The sequence below is a fragment of the Halichoerus grypus genome, chromosome 6 (assembly GCF_964656455.1).
Source record: "Halichoerus grypus chromosome 6, mHalGry1.hap1.1, whole genome shotgun sequence".
Classification (NCBI taxonomy): domain Eukaryota; kingdom Metazoa; phylum Chordata; class Mammalia; order Carnivora; family Phocidae; genus Halichoerus; species Halichoerus grypus.
The window spans coordinates 149467254-149489747 of NC_135717.1; the positions used below are offsets into that span (position 1 = coordinate 149467254).

At 39.0% G+C, this 22494-nt stretch overlaps 1 long non-coding RNA gene across 1 annotated transcript in view; it reads left to right on the top strand.

The window, feature by feature from the left end:
* Positions 1-2980: 2980 nt before the first annotated feature.
* The window catches only part of LOC118538985 (uncharacterized), a 30442-nt gene continuing 10928 nt past the window's right edge, over positions 2981-22494 (top strand). Inside the window, exon 1 of the long non-coding RNA XR_004918874.2 lies at positions 2981-3106. This is a non-coding gene — a long non-coding RNA (uncharacterized LOC118538985). The remainder of the gene's footprint in view (positions 3107-22494) is intronic.

A 22494-nucleotide genomic window follows, 5' to 3' on the forward strand; every position in this document is an offset into this window, starting at 1 on the left:
TCAAGCCCATGGAAGCAGGCAAAGAGCAAGGATGCAACCAATCATGAAGGGATGGCAACAGAGAGTCCAGGTTTGGGAAGCAGAGCTTAGAAAGATTCCTGGATGCAAATTGGTACAAATGGTGGGAGATTTTAAAATGCTACTTGCAGTCAAATGTGTGGGAAAGGAGGGACCAATAATAAGAGTCAGAAAGATCCTGCATTAAAAATCAAGAGGGCTGCAATGTAGACCTAGTTTAGAAGCGAACTAGCTGAGTGACCTTTAGTAAGTCATTTCATACCAAGAAATAAATGGCAGGACTGGTACAATCAAGTGGCTGTATTGTGCCCACAACTGACTTTGAGTGTCCATTGCTACTAGAGTATGTGCCGTGTTCCACAAGGATGAGCTTCTGAGATGACTAGACTATAGATTAGGCATTCAAAGTTTAAACTGAGTCCCACCTTTGTTGTCACTGGAATTTTCCTATATCTAAGATCACATTTAGCTGAGAGTCTGTATACTTCTTTTATTTCAGTCTTGAACTTCTATGAGTCAGAGTTCATTTTCATGGTTGGGCTGCCTGTCAACTTTCAGTCTATAAGAAGCTACTGGAAAGCAGCTATCTGTAGTTATTGATATTACACATGGGGGAGCAATTCTTGTTTTCACTTTGGACCTGGATTACTAGGTGTGGGGGACCAAAATGAGGAAGGGCTTCTGTGAGTGTGGGCCACAGGTGGGGGGGTCTGCCAAGACCGGAGAATCAGAGTGAGTGGACCTCAACCCTGTCCCTTGACACTCAGAGTAAAGGGACTTGCTTGAGGGTGAAAAACTGTTCACCTTTTGCTACAAAGCACACGTCTGCAGAACAGAGACCCTGATATGTCAGAGTTCTTTACTAGTTCTTCCCGACAGACAGGGAACACGGAGGGCAACTGTTTAACAGAGGCTAGGAAATATATTGTCTTACGTAAGTCATGGCATAAGTCTTGACAATTACTTGTCCTCTGAGAGGCCATAATTATTTTGCTTTACCCTCTCAAATACTGCACAGAGTGTTCTGGGATGCATATCATCATGAAATAGTAGAGTCCCACTTTCCTCTTCTCATCCATGAAGAGGAAAGAAAAATAGGCCCCGGACACAGATTAAACTTGCTTTTATAGTTAACGAATACACCATCAGTCTTATCAATATTACTTCTGACCGAATTACTAAGAATCATCCTAATCATCACCACCTGATTGCAACTCCAATTAAAGGTGACTACTTCACACCGGGCACTGTGCCAAGTACCAACATTACTGTAACTCACTGAATGCTGCCAAGAATGCTGTGAGGTTGTTATTACGGCCCTTGTCTCATATATGAGGATTCTTTAGGCCAGTAGGTCAATGCAAAAATATTTAACAACCAGTCCCATAAGGTGATGGATCCGAAGCTATGCACAGACACCCCAGCATTAACAGGCTGAGAATTAGCTCTCGTCTTCCCCCCTACTCTTTTCCTGGGTGGGATCAATTCTTTCTTCAAGTCCCAGTTTAAATATTACTTTTTCCAAGAGGGGTCTAACCCCTAAGGACCTTGGCTAGCATTCTCTCTGCAAAAGCCTCATAACACTGTCCCCTCTGAGTAAAGCTCATCACACCTACCATAGCTCCCTTCCTGGCTCATGCTCACGAGACCAGTGTTCTAACCGAGTTCCTCATCCCACCTCTCCTTATAAGAGGGATGAACTAATGTATCCTTGTGTGTGTGCACGCGCATGTGGCGTCTATCAGTTATCATCAAGATTAAATTTTGTATTTTCAATATAATTATAATCTAAAGAAATATACATATATTTTAATGTGTATATAATGTTTACACACACACTTTAAAATATGTTGGTGCTGAGTAGTGCTTTAATTGGGTAAATGAGAGTAGAACAGAGGTGAACCCAACACGTAAATTATTGATTTATGCCAAGTGGAGATCAAATAGTGTCACAGTGTGCCACATAAACAAAGATTATAGGCACTCCTATAGAGAACACATGTGGGAAATCACACTCTTTGTTATGGAACTGGAACATGTGTGAGTCACTGCTGGTTTCTATAAAACATCTTTCAGGGTACTCAACTAATGATGCTAATTTGAATTGCACTGGTGTTGGAGTTCAGCTTGCATTTATTTTATAATTTTGATATGTTTTTGTAACTACATGAGCCAGATGCATAATGTATTCATATCTAGCTTATGTTTATGTGTTTTTATGAAACATTATAATACAATTAATATAAGTCAATGCTAGGGGTCTGGGAGGATTTGGTTTTTGCCCATTAAAAGGAGGCCTTTATGTTCCCCAAGGCTGAGAAACACTGGAGAAGACAGTCATTTCCATAAAGGCGGGGCTGGTTTCTCTTGTTCACAGCTGTGTGTCACTGCATGTGGTAGTTGGCCCACCGGCGACATATAGCATGTTCTCAGTAATTATTTGGTGAATACATGGGAGGCTAAATCTTTCATCTTACTGATGGACTCTTGCTTTTCCTAATCTCTTCTCCTGTGTGAGTTCCATGCTCTGGGCTTCATGGTGAAAGAGCATGGACTTCTCTGACTTTTCTCTTCCTAACTTAATGCCACCCCCTGTGTTTCCCCTGCTCCTGTAGCACCCTTGGTAATACCCACTTTGCTGTCAGTCTTTCTGGGCCAGTCTTACAGAACCCGTAACAACAAAAAAAGAGACTTGTTGCTTTATAAAATGAGTCCTTTCCAGTCTCCTTTTCACACCAAACAATTTTAGAGCACTTTGTAATATGATCCAACTTTCCAAAAATTTCCAGAAATTTTTCAGGAGCACAGTTTTGCCGAAAATACTTAGAATATTGTATCTGATGAAAACAGAATGTAGTAACACAGGAGATTTCTTTGATACCAAGTCGTTTAAACTCCAAAGTAATAGGTAAAACAAAATAAGCTTAATGTCTTTAATTTCTTAAAGTTTATATTTTTTTTTAGCAATCTCTGCACCCAACGTGGGGCTCAAAATCACAACCCCAAGATCAACAGTTGTATGCGTGCTCTCCGACTGAGCCAGACGGATGCCCTCGGCTTCATGACTTTTAAATGTGTGAATACTGAGGTACATCTCAAAAATATTTTACCAGGAAGCAAAATGTTAGGAGAAACATAATAAAAAACGCTTTTAAATGAAAAATGTTTTCTCCTCTACTGAATCGCTAGAATAATTTGCATTGAAATAATCAGGTATCTTGTGTTTCTATAGAAAAAAAGGAATGTAGAGACAGAAATAAGTGGACTTGGATTAAATATGGGTATGCCACTTATTTCTAGGCACTTAATTTCATCAAGAGTCTTATTTAGTTATCACAGACTTTTGTGAGATAATATACTTTTTATGGTTTTTGTTGGTTTTTACCGTAGAAGACTATATTTATTATACATGTTTTTAAAACAGTTGGCTGAAGTCACTTGATTAGTTAACTGGTAATCAGGTCTACTACTAATTGGTTCCTTTAAAAGTAACCATTTGTGTTACTTTCCTACCACCTCCAAGTGGATTTAATAAATTATACACAGCCTGAATAACTGTCATGGTGTTGGCCAGAAAATGAAGTATGTTATGGTACCCATTTCACCGGGCTTTATCATTTAGTTGGAGTATTGTATGTGCTATCGTGTACCTATTTGGCATCCATTAAAATCATTTAGAAATTAATATTTATTGTATGACATCTAGAGTATGAAGATACTAAAAATATAGATTAAAGTATCAAGGAGGGGTGCCTGGGTGGCTCAGTTGGTTAAGCATCTACCTTTGGCTCATGTCATGATCCCAGGGTCCTGGGATGGAGCCCCACGTCAGGCTCCCTGTTCAGCAAGGAGTCTGCTTCTCCCTCTGCTCCTACCCCCACTCATGCTATCTCTCTGTCAAATAACAAATAAAATCTTAAAGCAAAACTTTAAAGTATCAATGAAATAATGCCATGGAACATATTTTCACATACAAAGAATTATTTTTTTTCAAAAACACGTTACTTCTCGATCTCTATGAATTAGGTTTGTGACAGATGGGAGATAATATGGGTCATCTGGTGGTAGGAGGCTGCCATTATAACAAACACCTTTTCTGGGGTGTTATCCTCCTCCCTTCTCTTCATAGTAGTAGATAAATCAGTTCAAAGGAAATATTTCAAAAGAAAAAAATAACAAAAAACAACTACAAAAGAAATTCAGGAACAATGGAACTCATCATTGTATTTTTATGTGGTTCTTCTTATACATCCTAAATCACAGCTGTGGGGTGGTGAGACCAACTGGGTCTTCTAGACAAGGGAGAGTCAAAAGAATTGGGTTCCAGATCATTCTGCCCTTTACTACCAGAGATCTTAGGCAATCACTTAATGTTTCTATAACTCAGTGTTCTTATCTGTGCTTTGAGGGTTCACCAAGCAGTGCATATGAACTTTACAGAGCAGTGTACAAATCCATCAAAATTAAGGAATTTTATTGAAGCAGGATTCCCTAGAATGTGTCCCATGCTGGTAATGTGTATCATGATTATCAAAGAGAAAATAGGATTGAGCATTTCTCAAACTTATTTGCCCCACGAACTTTTTCATCTATTAAAGTTCAGTATAATTATGTTCAACTGAGACTACATTATCAAAATCACTTGAGAAAGCATGGTCGGGCTTGTCGGGACCCTTTCCATATCTCCTAAGGCAAAATGGCTAGTGCAGAGGTTAGGGCAGGCAATTCTCATTTCTTCGTTTCTCATATGTGTCCCAATTATGAACATCTGCTCCAAGCAGAGGACTTTTTCAGAACTTTGTGTAAGGAAGAATTATCTATAGGGCTTGTTATATACTCAGATGTGTAGGTTCTGTTCTCAAAAACTCTGATTAAGTTGCTCTAACATGGGGGCCCAGAAATCTGCATTTTTATAGAGCACTTCAGGTGATTCTGATGTGGGCATCAGTGGACCAGGTATTGAGAAACATAGGTCTGTAGTTCTCATCTCTGGCTGCACAGTAGATTCATCCAGGGAGCTCATACAATCTACTGAGACTCAGGCATCAACCACAGAGATTCTGATGTGTCCAGCAGATGGCCTGAGTATCACCAGGTGAAAGCACTGTTTAGTCAGGGATGAGAACTACTGATCCAAGGGTCCCAAATCTGCAGGGTTTTATGGATGATGGGCATGCTTTTTTAAACTACAGATTGGTAGGTCAGGCTCTTAGAAGGTCTAGGTTGAAGTCCAGGAACTCATGTTTTTAATAAGCCAATGAGCTGATTCTCATCATTAGGTAAGTTCTGGATAAAATGTATTAGATATCACAGATGAATTTATCAGATGGTTCACTATCATAGTACAATGCAGAACAGACGTCCTTTAGGTGGGGAAAGCTGGGTTAAGGAAGATTTGATAAGAAAAGCAAGCAAAACCAGAGCACTGACGGAAGGCAAGCTTGTGAGCATTGGGGATGGGAGAGTATTTCAGTGGGTTGGAGGGTATTAAGAGCCTTAAAAGGAAGACAAAACAAGAATCAAGAGAAGGTCTTTCTATTTGGACTTTTTTGCACAGCCCTGGGGCCCCAATAATCCTAATGGGAAGAGTTTTGAATTCTGCTAGAGCAATCTTGAATTTATGATATAATCAGGTTAGAAAAGTATATGATTATACTTTTAGAATTTTGAAAAAAAATTTACAATGAAGACATTTAAAAATACAAACCTGTGTGTAGGTTTTTTTCTTTCCTGAGAATTCATAGTTTTCTTCAGGTTTTAAATGGTTAACATTTATGGATGTGGTTTTACTGTGGAACTCTGTGTCTCTCTTTACTACTTTTCAAGGTAGTGAGAATTAAGACGTATTTGTGTGTTGTGCACATTTCATCGATTCTTTATCCATTTGCCACGTCTTACTAGGGTTTTAGAATTTTTAGATTTTTTAAATGCATGTTACCATAAATTAGGTACAGTAATCAGAGGGCAATGGGACTGTGTGTGCAGTTTCAAAACCCTATGAAAATGTCCATAGACATTTTCCATCTTAGTACATTTAAAGTCAAATATATAATTTTCAGAAACATTTAACAAGATTGATGTTAAACTCATTTGTTTAAGGATACTTTAGGTGCTAAGTACTCTCAGGGGAATTAATACAGTTACACTTAATCTGATATGGGATTGTTCATGATGAATTCTCAGAATTTGCGAAGTAACAAAATGGGTGAAAAAGTATGAAATAGTTAAATCAGTGATCCAGTTGTAAAGATGTTTCAAGTGTTCCTTTTTAGCTTTGAATGACTCCATTGATTTGGCCATTTAAATCTACTGTAAAAAAGCACCTCCAATTTTGCCTGGCTTCTCCTCCACCCTAACCACCCCCAAGGCTGGCAACCCTCCACCCTTCCCTTTTCCCTCACCTTCCTGTGGCTCCTAGATTTATTCTCTGATCAACTAGTGGCTGGAAATGATAAACAGTGGCGGCAAACAAAATGCCATGCAAATTCTGTCAGGAATGTGCCTAATAAACAGAGCTGATGGTTAAGTAAATACGGGACGTTTTAATAAATGCTACTTGTTTAACGTCAAATATTTACTGAGAATCCAGGGAGAAGGGGCCACTGAATTGAATGTTTTCAGCAGTAGAGGGATTCAACCACAAATTTGTCCTTGTTGCTGACCATGCCTTAGTCTTTGGAACTTAGACATATGCTTTCTCTTGACCATGGCTACTCTCTAGTCCTCATCCTTTCCCCTGTTCCTAATTCTGTCATCTCCTCTCCCCCAGAAAAAGAGTGTTATTCAATTCCTCCAAAGAGTTGGGATCAAAATTGGTAAATCTGGGACTCCCTGAAGTCACAGGCTCATTAGGAAGGGACCATCTCCCAGATGGCCTCTGCAGGAGCCCAGAGTGCTATTTTCATAAGTTATTTAGACCTAGTTCTATTTATATCAGGTATGTGGTCTGTGTAGTGTTTGGAAAACATTAGTGGAACCTGCCAGGTCCACCATTATTAGAAATGTAAAGGACTGGAAACATTAGGCTTTTTTTTTTTTTTAACTGTTTTTTGGTTTCTAAGGATTCCCCATGTGAATATTTTCCAACTTTGGGGTGGAGGAAAAGGAAAAAATGCAGAAAAAAATTTTCCTGCCATATTTTTACCCACTGTTTGGGGCACTAATCACAGGGCGCATCGTGTCGCCGTAACACCCCCTAAAATTTCCAGGGTAAACACCCTCAGTGTGGGTGTATTTTATGTTTAAGGACAGCAGTGTTAGCTTAGGTCTGTGGTCTCAAGGCAAAAAGCTGTTTTTAGAAAATACCAGATTCAGCTTTTACTGGTTGATGGGAAATATGCTTAGAGATTCTGTTACTTCTGACAAAACAGCTGGCTACAGCTGTAGACTAATTTATTGGGGTATGACAAGTCCATCTGAGAGATTGCCAAGTGTAATAGGTGGAAATCTGTTGAAAAATAAGGCCACAAGACACCGTAGGAAACATGCTCTGTTCCTCTGTTCACTGGTGACCTTATTCAAGTCACTTTTTAGAGGACACACTAGTTTTTCTCTCATGTTACTGATCTTCCATTGCTATTGGTGAATATCAAATATGGCCCACAAATTCCTTCCTGGCCTTTTATTCTAGTTTCTAATTTCTCTTATTCTTGTGCTACCTAAATTATTTAAAGCCATAACACCTTCAGACCAGAGGAGTCTTAGAGATTCTCTACTCCAATATCTGCACTTTACAGAGAGAAAAACCAGGCCAAGTCCAGGGATGTTTAGTGACTTGCCCCGTGTCACGCAGTTTGTGGAAGGATCAGAACCTGACTCCCTGGAACGGATCTTTGTCTCCCATATAAAAGCCCTCCCACCGTGAGACATTGCCACAGTCCATTCCTGCCTCTTCTAGCACTGTGTTCCCCCGTTACCCCCTGTCAAAGAGACGACACCAGAGAGGAGGGAGAAAGATAAGGAACAAGGTGGATTGCCGTATACCCAGCTATAACAAGGGCTACCTTTTCTTATCAGCCATAAAAAAGAACAAGGGCTTCTTTCAGTAGGAGTTATTTATAGAACATTGAAGGCTTTGCCAGTTTGAAGGGGATTCCAGAATTGCGTCTCCCTCAACTCCTTCCCCCTCCTCCCCATATTCTAAAAATGGATTCTCTGTGCATAATATGTTAGTTCATATGGCTCCAATGTGGATATGGAGCTGACAGGAAGGTGGGAAATGCAGGCCACTGGAGCAATGATATAAGAGAAATTTAGGGCACACACACGGGGTACATAGCTGTCTCCAGGGAATTTCCACAAGAATGTAAGGTCCTTGGGAGCAGAGGCTTTGTTTTCTGCTGTATTCCCTGGACTTAGAACACTGCCCTGGCACATAATGGATGTTAATAAATATTTGTTGAGTGAATGAATGAGAGAAATGGTCCAGGTATAATGATACTCATACATATATACCTAAACAAACCAAAACACACCCAGAACATACCCCCCTCTCCCACCATGCTACTTCTCTCTCTCTCAATTACTCAGTTAATAATACAATAAGATGACAGTGATGATTACCAGCATGCGTTCTTTGGTCATCAAGATGCCGTCAGTGCCTCTGCAGTCATGCTTCTCTGCTTACATTTTAATTAAAACATTATAATTCCTCTCCAGTGGAGTTCCAGTGACAGCTGACGAGCCCTACCTTTCATCAGTATGTTCTTACATTTTACCCTCTACTGCTCAAACCCACCGAAGCACTGATTTTCTCCCTTTTGGGTCATTGTTCCATTGCTTTGATAGGAAGCTTATTTTCACTTCTGTGTCCAACAGAAAAATGGAGAAGTGGCTTGATTTCCATTTCAGTTTTAATTAAGAAACTAGTTAATTCTTTGGAAGGTATGCTATGAGTATGAAGGGCAGACAGCTCATGGAGCAATGTCAAAAGTAGCCACCAGAAAACACGTCTGCGTCAGCTGACATTTAACAAAGTACTGGTAAAATAAGAAAGAATTTTTTCTTTACTTTTGTTACTATCATATCAGCATTTGGGATAATAATTATGCATATTTAGAGCAACACAAAGATAATTTTCTACTGTGACTTAGAAACAATTTTAAACCTACAAGGACATAGACATTATAGAAATTGTCAGAAGCCAAGAAAGGAAATAAATACATTTGATTAATAAGCAAATGAACCCAATGACAGGGTATAGTTCTGGGGTGAGCTGACTAGCTTAGTTGACGTTCACAGTATCACCTCCACCTGTATTTTTCACCAGCCTTCTTGAAAATGTAATGTTGGCACCCACAAGTATGTAATAGCACAAATCCTCTAACCCCTTTAGTAGAAGAGTTGGAAAAGCCATCTGAAGTACCCTTTTGCAAGGTACTTTTGGCACAAAGGCCTATGGCAACATGTTTTTAGACGCACAAGAAGTTGGGAGGCCTTTTCTAGATCAGTAGAAATACAAATATATGAGCCAAATATGTAATTTAAAATTTTCTAATAGCCACATTAAAACAGTAAAAAGAAACAGGTGAAATAATTTTAACAATATATTTCGTTTAATCCATGATATCCAAAATATTATCACTTCAATATATTCTCAACATAAAAATTATTAATGAGATATTTTGCATTCTCTTTTCATACTAAGTCTTTGAAAACTGGTGTGAATTTTACACATACAGCACATCTCATTTGGGACCAGCCACATTTTAAGTGCTCAACAACACTGTGGTGAGTGGCTACCATATCGGACAGTACAGTACTAGACAGTCAAGGTTCAGTCAGCTGATGTAAAATATATATCCTTTGACATTTATATGCAGTTATCTCTGTTATTCCACTTGAACTGCACATCAACTCTGAGAGTGATTTTTTTTTTTTTTTTTAAAGATTTTATTTATTTATTTGAGAGAGAGAGAATGAGAGACAGAGAGCATGAGAGGGAGGAGGGTCAGAGGGAGAAGCAGACTCCCTGCTGAGCAGGGAGCCCGATGCGGGACTCGATCCTGGGACTCCAGGATCATGACCTGAGCCGAAGGCAGTCGCTTAACCAACTGAGCCACCCAGGCGCCCTCTGAGAGTGATTTTATAAGTGAAGAAACCAAGTTTAGAGAGAGTAAATGAATTACCCAAATCTTGGTGGAAACATTTTCCTTCTGTCATACTGCCTTCCAGTTATCAAATTCCAAGAGAACTGCCACATCATATTAAGGTCTCTTGGCACAAGAGGGGCTCTAGAGAATAAGTGACATTGGTATTGCTGACAAGTAAAGATCACCTTTAGATCTGGTTAGTTGTTGGAAACTATAACAAAGGGTAGGTATCACAGTCAGTAATCCATTATAACAAACAGTCTCAGGAAAGATGGAAAGTGTGCTGTGTAAGAGGAGAAAATAATCTGCTAGTGTTTGGGATTATAAACTGTGGACAAAGAAATAGTAAAGACCATAATTTCACTTGTTCATAAAACATGTTGGCCACACAATGACAGACACTGTGCTGCATACACAAGTTATCCAGAGTTTACTGATGCTGATCAGTAAATAAATAATTGTACACAAAATTCAGTAATTTTATCACAAAGGTATGAACTAGATTGTGTGGGGACACAGAGGAGAAAGTCTTTCTCTCTGCTTAGAAAAGGGGAGGAGATATTTGAATTGACTCTTAAGGCAGGTAACATCTTACTAAGCAGACATGGTGGGAGAGGGTTGTTTCAGGCAGAGAAATCAGTGAGTAATAATGTGGCTAACAATTACTTAGTGCTCACATGTCCCAGGCACAGTTCTAAGCTCTTTACAAATCTAACCTAATTTTATTCTTAAAGCAACCCTATTAAACATTTAATTCTAGTATAGTGGGAAGCAAGTGGATGATTCTGAATATGATCTCCTTTACATTTTGAAGAAAGATCACTCTGGTTGCTGTGTAAAAACTAGATGGAAAGTGGGAAAGGATGAAAACAAAGAGGCATGTCAGTATGCAGTTTCAATGCTCTAGACAACAGGTGATGAGGTTTGGGTAGGGAGCTTCCAGAAGAATGTCTAAGTTTGCTTTTTTGAGGAGTAACAGAGTTACACTGCATTAGCTTAATGTAAAGGGGAAGGAAAAGTGGTGGATAAAATTAAATGTTGTCTGACCAAGGCATGTTAATATATTAGGGGAAGAATCACTTAAACTCTTCTTCCAAGATTTGTAGCTATCATCTATGTCCTAGAAAAGGAGCCAAAAGAGAATACACTGTTCTTTGATGTTTCCTAAAGCCCATACAAGGAAAAGAATTTAAAAGAAAACAGAACCCAAAACACTTATATTGTATTTTAAATGGCCACAATAAATCTGCTACAGAACTAAGGCAAGTAGTTCAGGTTGCTGAAGCATTATATCTCCTCCCAGTCACTTATTAGCCCATAGCAATTTTATTTCTGTCACCATCATTGCATTGGGACAGCTTCTGCAAAGAGCTGTATCAGTTTGGATGCTTCATATTCAAAGTATCAGCAGATCTGCTTTAAATAGGCTCATGAAATTCAAACATTCAGAGCTAGACTAGTTTTAGGAAAGGCTTGATCCAGTGCCCTACAAATGTGACCAAATGACCTGGCTTCTTTTTGGCTGTTTTCAGATGGCTACCAGCAGCTCCTGAGGTCATTTGTTTTCTTTTTCCTTTCCGAAGTTTCCATGTCCCAGAATTGTCAATAAAATCCTAAAGTTTGCCTAGACCATCTTTAGGTGCCCATCCCTGTGGCAGGAAGATGCTGTCCTTGGGAACCAAGGGCTGGGGTCAATTCCACATAATTCATATGGCTAAGAATGGGTAAAGCAGCAGCCTTATTTCTCAGAGGAAATTTGGAATTCTCATCCCAGAAGGCAGAAGAATAAGCACTGGACAACAAACAGCAAGTGTCCACTTAATCCAAATGACGTTTTCCAGTCATCATCTAACCTGTCTCTCTACATTATGTGATCTTAGCTCATAATTTGAAAGAATCTCCTTGATTTAATTACACTGCTTGTGCCCATTCCTTGCTACTTCTATGACTATTCTATTTTTTTTTTTTTTTAAAGATTTTATTTATTTATTTGACAGAGAGAGACACAGCGAGAGAGGGAACACAAGCAGGGGGAGTGGGAGAGGGAGAAGCAGGCTTTCCGCAGAGCAGGGAGCCCGATGCGGGGCTCGATCCCAGGACCCTGAGACCATGACCTGAGCTGAAGGCAGACGCTTAACGACTGAGCCACCCAGGCGCCCCGTCTATGACTATTCTATTTATTCTTCTTTGGAAGACTATCTCCTTCCCTCTACCTCTTAAATGTTAGCATTCCCCCAGGCTCTGTTCTTAGCCTTGTTCTCTTCTTACCCTGTCCTTGAGTCAGTAGACCCAAGCCCAGACTCAACTATCATTGGTATAGAGAGTCTTGATCTGGGTTCTGCAAACTCTTCAACAATTCAAGTAAGACTTTAGGAGGTTAATGAGCCTCCCCAAAATTGTATGCACATATAATCCTTCATGACCAAAAGTTTGAAAACCACTTTTACTTTTGCCATTATCACCCCAAAGTACTATCTCCCTTCAGATCTCATTCCACAGCCTTAACACCCAAACTCGGCGTCTCCTACTCTGTCTCCTTCCTGATGTCCCACAGGCATTTTAGTTCAGATCAGATCAACACATATTTTTAATTTTGGGCTACGTTACTCAGAGCTAAGAAATGGTCCCTGATCTCCAGTGGTCTTCAGTTTAGTGAATCTTATTGATTCACTTTAAATTCAATATTTACTTTCCTAAACTTCTTTTCTTGTATTCACTATTTTATTTAAGGACCGTAACTGACCTTTCTGCCCAAGGTGGAAAGCCAGGAGCCATCCTAGCACCTGATTCTAGTGGGGGCAGTGGGAGATCAGTCTCTCTAAATTATTCTGTAGATTGAATATTTCTATTTTATGATAAAATATAATTTTGTATTTGGAAAAACCCTTATTTAAAAAAATTTTTTTTTAAAATTCATTTGACAGAGAGAGAGAGCACAAGCAGGGGGAGAGAGGCAGAGGAAGAGGGAGAATCAGGCTCCCCGCTGAGCAGGGAGCCTGATGTGGGACTCCATCCCAGGACCCTGGGATCATGACCCGAGCAGAAGGCAGACGCTTAACTGACTGAGCCACCCAGGTGCCCCATAAAAACCCTTATTTTTTGTAATACAAACTATATAAGTAAAGTTTGACAAAATATTTCCTTGTCAGTAGGGATAAACTGAAGAGAAGTGAATTTTAAGTGTGCTGTGGTAAGTCATGTTCCACTTAGAAGGGTACATATTAATTTTGTTGGAGGGGCAATGTGAAGTTTTCACATTTATTAAAAAGAGACCATGGATTTAAAAATGGAGAAACACTCTTCTACTCCTTAAAGACCAAATAAAATCTGCCACTGAAACTCAACCTTCCCACCTTCCAGATCTTTCTCACATTCATCTCTCTCCCTTCCATTTCCACTGCTCCTGGTTGAGTTCTGGGTCCCTCGGTAGCATCACCTCCCTGGTCTATCGTACTATTTGCAAATATCCCCTTACCCTCTTCTGGTATCCAATCTCACTCTTTCCCTTCTTCTCCATCTTACACAAAAAACCAGAAAGATCATTTTTAACCGGAAATCTCTCTTTTTTTTTTTTTAAAACGCTGGTCACTCCAGCATAAAATCATTTAGTGATTTCCCACCTTCTACAGAAAAATATTCACATTGTCTAGCACATTGGATTGCTTTCCAAACCTTTGATAATCTGGCCTCTTCTTACTCTTCCAGCTTCATCCTCTCTCCTCTTTCCTTCCCCATTTAATGTATATTCCTGAACTTCTGAGATGCTATCTTCAGAGGTAGCCATGACCTTCAAAACTTATCTCGAACATCTTGTTCTCTACCCAGGATAGCATTTCCTATATTTTCACATTATCACAATGAGAAATTAAACACTTCACAACATAGCCCTTGCCAGTGGTGATCTAGCAGCAATACACTCATATCTATAGAGAATATTACTATCAATTCTTTTATTCAAAGAGCTCTTTCCTGGGCACTCATCTTCTAACTATATGGATGCATCATTACTGTTTCTGATCTACATGATGAGCACAGAACAAGGTGTTTATTTTTCTTTATTTAGAAAGAAATTTCTGCATCCTGAAATGTAAAACAGAACTACAGAACATTATCATTCAACGGACATCGACTTTTTTTCTTCCCATTAATCTCAACTCTGAAGGATTTACTGAAGTCTCATATTCCTTGATCTGACACTGAAGAGTTAGGAATGGTCACAAAGACTACAGCTGGGGGATAAGATGTAGATTAAAAGAACCATTGACTCACAATGGCAACAGAAAATCATAAGGGTTGAATTCAATTTGGATTCAGGTTCAAAGCACTAAGTAAAATGGAAGGTAGAGGCTGTAAATAGTTTTTAGTGCCCTGGAACTCAACTTTTTCCCTTGGAGCAGCAACAGAGGATCACATTGCCAAAGATTAGGTAATTTGTTAGCCACTCTCTCATCCTTCATGAACCACTAAATTTCTGCTGCTTTATTCAGAGAGGTCATAAGAGTAGTGGCTAAGAGTACATCCTTGGAGCCACATTTCTAGGTCTGAAACACTGTATCTGGACCTCGCTGTGAGATCTCAGGCAGGTGCTTAATACTCTCTGGACCTCACTGTACTCGTCTTTAAGTGGGGGTCATGGCACTTGTCTCAGGTAGTGTTGACAAGTGTTAATAAACAATGCATGTAGAGTCTTTAGGATAATGCCTCTCACACAAGTGCTCTACATGTTTTGCTATTATTATTTTCTGAGGGAATTCATGACTTTTTAGGGGGCTTTGTTGATTATATTAATTTCCCCAGTGTTGTGAGGAGACTATAAGAGTAAGTCCTTATGAAGACTTCCTATGTGCCACGCACTGTTCTAAGCCCCCACACATATACCCCTATCTTAGAGATGACAAAACAGGTACACAGAGGCTTAGCAAACTTGCCCAAGGGGACACAACCTCAAACCTGAGTGCTCTTAATCACTGCAGTGAGGGAAATGCAGGAGGGGCAGTTTTAAAGAAGAAGTACCGTTGACCCTTGAACATGGGTTTAAATTGCTCAGGTCCATTTATATACGGATTTTTTTCAATAAATACAGTGCAGTCCTGTAAATGTATTTTCTCTTCCTGATTTTCTTTTCTTTTTCTTTTTTTAAGATTTTGTTTATTTATTTGAGACAGAGACAGAGAGACAGAGACAGAGAGAGAGAGACAGAGAGAGCACAAGGAAGGGCAGAGGGAGAAGCAGATACCCTGCTGGGCAGGGAGCCCGATGTGGGGCTCGATCCCAGGATCCTGAGATCATGACCTGAGCCGAAGGCAGACACTTAACCAACTGAGCCACCCAGGCAGCACCCCTATTCCTGATTTTCTTAATAACATTTTTTTTCTATCTTACTTTACTGTAAGAATAGAGTATATAATACCTATAACATACGGAATATGTGTTAATCAACTATAATTATTGGTCAGGCTTCTGGTCAACAGTAGGCTATTAGTAGTTAATTTTGGGGGAGTCAAAAGTTATATGTGGATTTTTAACTGCATGAGGGGTCAGTTCCCCTCAGCCCTGTGTTGTTCAAGGGTCAACTGTACTAAAATTTTGAACTGGTCTAACTCTACTCATTATGTCTGCTTCCTCCTTTTAAACATAGTTCCAGGTAGCTAGATTTGAGCTGGGTAGGACATCCTGGCCATGGACATAGATTAGGACTGCTGACAAGCTGCATGCAACTGAGAGTAGAGATAATCAGGAGACCAGCATGCACCCCTACCCCCAACGGTAAACACCAGAACCAAAGCCAGGCAGTCAGTTCAGCTGTGTCATTGGTTTGAAGGGCTAAGGGGGCTAAGGAAGATGCAGGACTAACCAGGACATAGTAGCAGAGATGGGCAGAGGAGCCTGGAGTAAGGACCTGGGCCAGGAGAAGGCAGTGCCATCACTTATTATGTGGTGGCACTGGCAATGAGCAGAGAAAAACTCAGGAGGAACATAGATTTGGCATGAAAAATTGTTCCAAAGTCTGTGCAAAACAAAATGCAGCCATACAACTTTCTTATATTTTTGAGTCGTAGTACTACATCAGAGCTAATAAAAAAAATCACTGTTTCCTAATATCCACAGAGACAAATGGCAGGGGGTAAAAAAGACATATGCACAAAGATTCTCATTGTAGCATTATTCAGCAAGATAGTGAAAGAATTGGAAATTGCTTCAATGTTCAACAACAGTGGAAATGAAAAGTAAAATAAGAAAGTACTACCTGATTTAATATTATGCAGCCATAAAAGTAATAATTATAAAGACTATGGAATAACAGAGAAGCATACTTAAAAATATTTTAAGTGGAAGCAGTAGAGTATAAAATCGTATCTCTATTATGGCTATAACTATGTAAAATTATGTAGGTAGACAGGAATTGGAAGGGAACACAAAAATATGTAAAGTGTGAACTTGGTTGAGGTTGTGAGGTTTCTTTTTATTAGTATAATTTAGGCAGGGGTTAGGTGGAATTCCAAGTAGAATATAGAACAAGTGTAGAAGCACAAGGGTGAAAGAGAAAAGTGGCATATAGGATAATAGAAACTTAGTATGTCCCAAAGTAAACTCTTCTTTTCTCCAGATCCTTCCCTTTTGCCAGGGAAAGACACTATCAGTCATCTAGTCACCTAAGGTACAAACCTGGGAATCATTCTAGACATGTTCATGGAACATCCACATTTAATCAGACACCTAATGGTGATTTTAACTCCATAAATGCCTGGAAGCCTTTCTCACTGCTATTGTCTTCCATTAGGTCCATACCAACTCTTGTTTAGATACACGTTTTCCCCTGCCATCAACACTTCCCAAATCTTACCCCGGCTCCCCAGTGGTACCAAGACCAGGCTTTCTAAATAGAAATCAGATTATGTCACTTCTCAAAGTCTTCAGTGACTCCCCTGGGCTGGGCAGGAAAATGAACAATTCTTTGGCATGGCTAAAAGCCTCATCTGATAGGACTCTGCCTTCCCTCTGCAGGATTAAATCTATTAACAAGCCATGATGATGAGTCATGCTGCAGGGTTTGCTCTTACTTCTTCTTCTGCCTGGAATGTAGTCCCCATCTTCTTATATATCTTTATTTACCCTCATACTTGATGAATAGTCTGCCTAGCTATAGGATTCCAAGTTGGACATCTTTTCCCCTCAAAACTTTGACGGCATTGTTCCAAAAGTATTCTCCCTTGTAGAGATACAGTTGAGAAGCTTGATGCCATTTTGATTTCTGATGCTTTGTATATAACTGGATTTCTCCTCAACCCCCTTTCTCTCTCTCCCTCTCTTTTCCTCTCTCTTTCTCAGCTTTTAAGGTCGTTATCCCTGGTGATCCAAAATATCACGGTGACATATCCTGGTGTGGGTCTTCTTTCATTTATTTTGTTGGAGATATGGTGGGTTTTTTCAGTTAAGAAACTCATTTCCTTTAGATGTAAGGAATTTTCTTCTATGATTTCTTTCATAATTCTTTCCCTTCCATTTTCCCTAGTCATGCTTTCTTAAATTCCTACTGTTTGGATGCCAGACTTCCTGAATTGCTACCCTAATCTTTGTTAGCATTTTCCCATTTCCCTGTTCTTTAATATTTATTTTCTAGATTGTCCCATTTCCTTGTTTTTTGGTATTTATTTTCTAGATTTCCTCAATGTACCTTCTAAACATCTATTAACTTTAAAATATTTAAAATATATGTATTTTTAATTTCTAAGAGCTATTTATAATTCTTTTAATGCTTCATTAAAAAATCCATTTGTTCTTAATTTATGGATGGAATATCTCTGAAAACATTAAGGGCAGTTTTTTTCTGTTTATTTTAGTTTTACCTCATGTTCCCTAAATTATCTGTGTTTCCTTCAAATACATTTTTTTTTTTTCCTGTCTGCTTGGTTTCTCTGTTCCATGTTGGAGGTTTTCCATGAATATCTATTGTGCCTTGAATGTAAATTCCTATCTTAGAATGAGATACTATAAAAAGTTGATTCAAGATTCTGTGATTGTGTGTTTGTGGATGTGTGTTTGGGGGGTTGTGTTTGTTGAATGAAGAGCTTCTCTGTAGGGGATTGGATCTGCCTGATATCAGTGTCCTTAAATTTTTTCCCTTGAGCTAGTTATTTTTCCTAGAGAGGAATACTCCATTTTTATATTCCGAAGACAAAAGAAGATATTCCGGTGGTGTAATCCTGGCTGCCAGCAAAGTGGGAGGTGATCAAGGGAAGGGGGTTAGGGAATATCATCATTCCCAATGTGGAATTCCCCTGAATTCTCCTGTTTTCAGTACAATGCCCCATCTTCACCCTCAGCTCACTGATTCCTCAGTGGTAACTGACACTTCTTTTCCTGTGCTTTTCTGGGGCTTGGCCTCTTCATAGCTGTTATCTTCCATCTGCATTTCTATTTCCACTTTTCTTTGATCTGCATTGTCAGCTAACTCCTATCTATTCTCTCTTCATTTTCCAAAATTTGCTGATAAGCCTTATCAAATATTGTCTCCATTCCCTTTTTCCTTATCTGTGTGTTTTTTTGTTTGTTTTTGTTTTTTACTTAAAAAATTTCTTTACTGTCATTCTAGATGGGTTTGGGTGGGGACGGCAATAAATATGTATACTCAATTTATGATGTCCCACCAGCCCTTTTTTGACCTCTGTTGTAGGCCATGGTCAAGTCTGATGTAGGTGTGATAATACAGTTAGGAGGTATGTGATTGTGGTCCAGAAAGAATTTCTTGTATGGTAAATGGATGAACTCATGGGTGACAACACAGTCCCTTCTGCAGCTTAAAAGTCTGAACATCTGAGAACCTAGGGTCTGGCTCCTCTGACCCTGCAGTTTCTTCTCACCAAGCACAGTGAATTTTAGGGGAAATTTTTAAGGAACAAGCTGTGCACTGGAAGAAGCCTCTACTCATTTGTACCCTTGATTTTGTGCACTGCCCTGCTAATTTGAAGTTTTGGTAGCCAACCAAAGGGAAAGCAGCCTTAAACTGAGTCTCCAATATCCTTCAGCTCTTTGGCTCCAACCTAATTTAACCACCCATCCCTAGGAAAGAGTATTGCTGTGATATTCTTTTGTTCCCTTTCTGCTTTGGCTTGTCCTATTCCAAAACTTCTAATATTTATCGGATTTATTTTCATGTCCTTTCTAAGTGACATCTTTGGCACATAGTAGATGCTCAAAATTTATTTGTTAAATGAATGAATACAGAGATCAGTGAAATGTCAGATGAAATACATAAAATCTCAGTTGTTCTGGTCATCTTCAGTGACTTACAGAAAAATCAATATTCTTATTGATTCTTACTAGGAAAGCAAGTAATCCTCAAAGATTAAACAGCCTCCTTTGATTCCTTCTCTCCTTAAGAATTAAAATATCCATTTCTTTTCTTTCTTTTTTTTTTTGGCAGCATATTATTTCTATATCTGTGTTAAAATTTATTTTATTCTGCTTGTTTTTACAATTGGCTATCCATCTGCTTTTATAAGATTAGAAGCTACTTAGGGGCAGAGGTTATACCAATTGTCTCTGCCTTTCCATAGTGCAAAGCACAATGAATAGACACAAAAAGCTCCATCCATGTTTGCAGAATTAGGTTGAATTATCCTGAATTTGTCACATATACAAAAGTAGAATATGGGGTGCCTGGGTGGCTCAGTCGTTAAGCATCTGCCTTCGGCTCAGGTCATGATCCCAGGGTCCTGGGATCGAGTCCCACATCGGGCTCCCTGCTTGGCGGGAAGCCTGCTTCTCCCACTCCCCCTGCTTGCGTTCTCTCTCTCTCTGTCGAAAAATAAAAATAAAAAAATCTAAAAAAAAAAAAGATAAAAAAAGTAGAATATGTATTGATGAGGGTGTAAGGCTATCAGTGAGCAAGGGAAGAGAATTAGCAAAGATTTGTTGTTTGCTCTGAATCACTTTACTACTACAAATTGATCAGCTGAAGTTTTAACTTATTGAGTAGACCCTGATACTACACTCTATTCCTTACCTTATTTCCCACAAAGCATCTTTTCAATGGCCTCAAATTACAAAAGTTCGGCACATAAGTCAGTAATATATCAATGTGCTCAGTAAAACAATTAATAAATGGTCTTCACCAAAGCAGCCAATAATTTGAATAATATTATGATTATTATTCTGATACATAATCTCATATCTACACAGAATTAATTTTCTATTCATTTTAGAATAATACCAGGGAAAATCTAATTTTTCCTCCCTGTCCTCCTTTAAAGGAGGGAACGAATTGTGTAAAGCTATTGGTGCTGATTCCTTAAAGATACTAAGTGGCAAGGAAAATGTAGTGACCTTAGAGTGAAGTGACTAGAATGAAGTGACTGATCATCTGCAATGATCACTCCATGAGTACAAAAACTCAGCTAAATGGGTGGCGTGATTCAACTCTCAAGTATAGTGGAGCCACTTCGTGTGGCATAAACACAGTCTAATGGCTTGGACAGTTGTTTCTGAAACAATGTTATTAAGTTCCTTCAAACATTTAGAAAGTGTATTTATTTTAATCACTGTAATCCTAACAAGGATGTGTGTAGGTGCTTAAAATAATACAAATGTCACCTATATGATACAAGTCATTGAGCAGTGAAAATGGTTTCCCAAACTGCAAATAGCCAGGATAACAAATATATTTCATGATGAAAATCTGGGTCACTTTAATACCAAGGACCAATTTAATGGTGACAGTAAAAAAAAAAAAAAAAAATTTAAACTTTGAATACGGGGTTTAAGGTTTAATCGGATTTCTGAAAATAGTTAATAGCACAATCTTTAAAGTGCTGAAAGAAAAAAATATATACATACATAACATGAATTTTGGATGAAGGTATGAGATGCTCTGAAAAGCGTGAAATGGGAACAAATATTAGTAATTTGAAGATGATTCATAAATTGAGTACTTAAATTTGAAGGCTCCTGGAAGCTGTAGTGGCTAGAGATTTAGGACAATTCAGGTCAAGACTCTGCAGGGAAGTAAGTAAGCCTTTGGGCTAGAAGTAGATCAAGTGAGAGCACCAGGTTGCCATAGTCTCAAGGCCATGAATGTCATTCAGGTGCTGGACTTAGCATGTATGCTCCCATCTGTGAAACCTCCTTCTTTCTCAAGGTGGTTGCCTTCTGTACCTAACCGTGGCTTGTTAATTGGTGCACACAACTCCTGAATCCTCACCTAGCTTCTTATATTGCTCACCTGAGTTATGTATTCAATTCCAGCTTGGTCACGTGACCCAAATCATGATTGCTCACTTTATATGGTGGATTTATCCTGTATTATATTTTAAGCCCATGAAATCTTTAGTGACTCAAGAGGACAGGTCTAATTCCTTTCCTGGGTGGTTTAAAAATTGAAGAATTTTTTATTTTGTCTTTAAGGATAAGGGGGTTATTTGAATAACTATGGAATAAGAACAGACTTATATTCTCCAGGGGAAATTTACCCAGATAAAATACAACATTTTTTTGAGTTATTTTAGTTCCCAATTATATAGAATGAAAAATACTTTTGGGGGAGCTTGGGTGGCTCAGTCACTTAAGCATCTGCCTTCGGCTCAGGTCATGATATCAAGGTCCTGCAATCGAGTCCTGCATTGGGCTTCCTGCTCAGCGGGGAGCTTGCTTCTCCCTCTTCTGCTCCCCTTGCTTGTTCTCTCTCTCTTTGTCAAATAAATAAATAAAATCTTAAAAAAAATACTTTTGATTTCTTCTAGGACTCTGACTCCTAAACTGTGAAACTGATGGAAAACAAGGTTGTTTGATAACTCTCAGTTTCCTAACAGTGAAAATCAACAAAATATTCTGTCTTCATCTTCCCTGACATTTCCCAGGATTGGCCTTCTATCTTGCTGTTACTGGTACTTCTCTTTCTTAATACCCACCCCCGCTCCCCCCGCCTCTTCTCTATCTCTTTCAGGATCCTACTGCTCCCCAGATGTGGTCATTACCTTTCATCCCATTCTCTGTTCTTTCTCTCTCTACTCCTTTAGCTTCTACCATCACCCCACTGGTGATGGCTCAAGTTTATATTTCTAACCCTCTTAAAAGTCCCAGGCATGTATTTCCACTGCCTGCTAGAATAGCCTTATGTTTATATCCACCTGTATTTAAAATTCAGTATTTCCTTACAAATTCAATGTTGCCTCGTTAAAACAGTCCCTATCTTTCCCAGTGATCTTTGACCATGTTCTTTCCTTCAGCCCTTTGATCTAAGTGGTCGCTGCTTAGCACTACCACTTAGCTTAGCACAACCACTAAAAACTAATGCTAATTTTAATCTCCATAGTCATTCCTGTACATCTTCTAATTTTTAAAATCACCATTGTCCTCCCTTACTATTTGGTTATCAGTAGTACAGTTC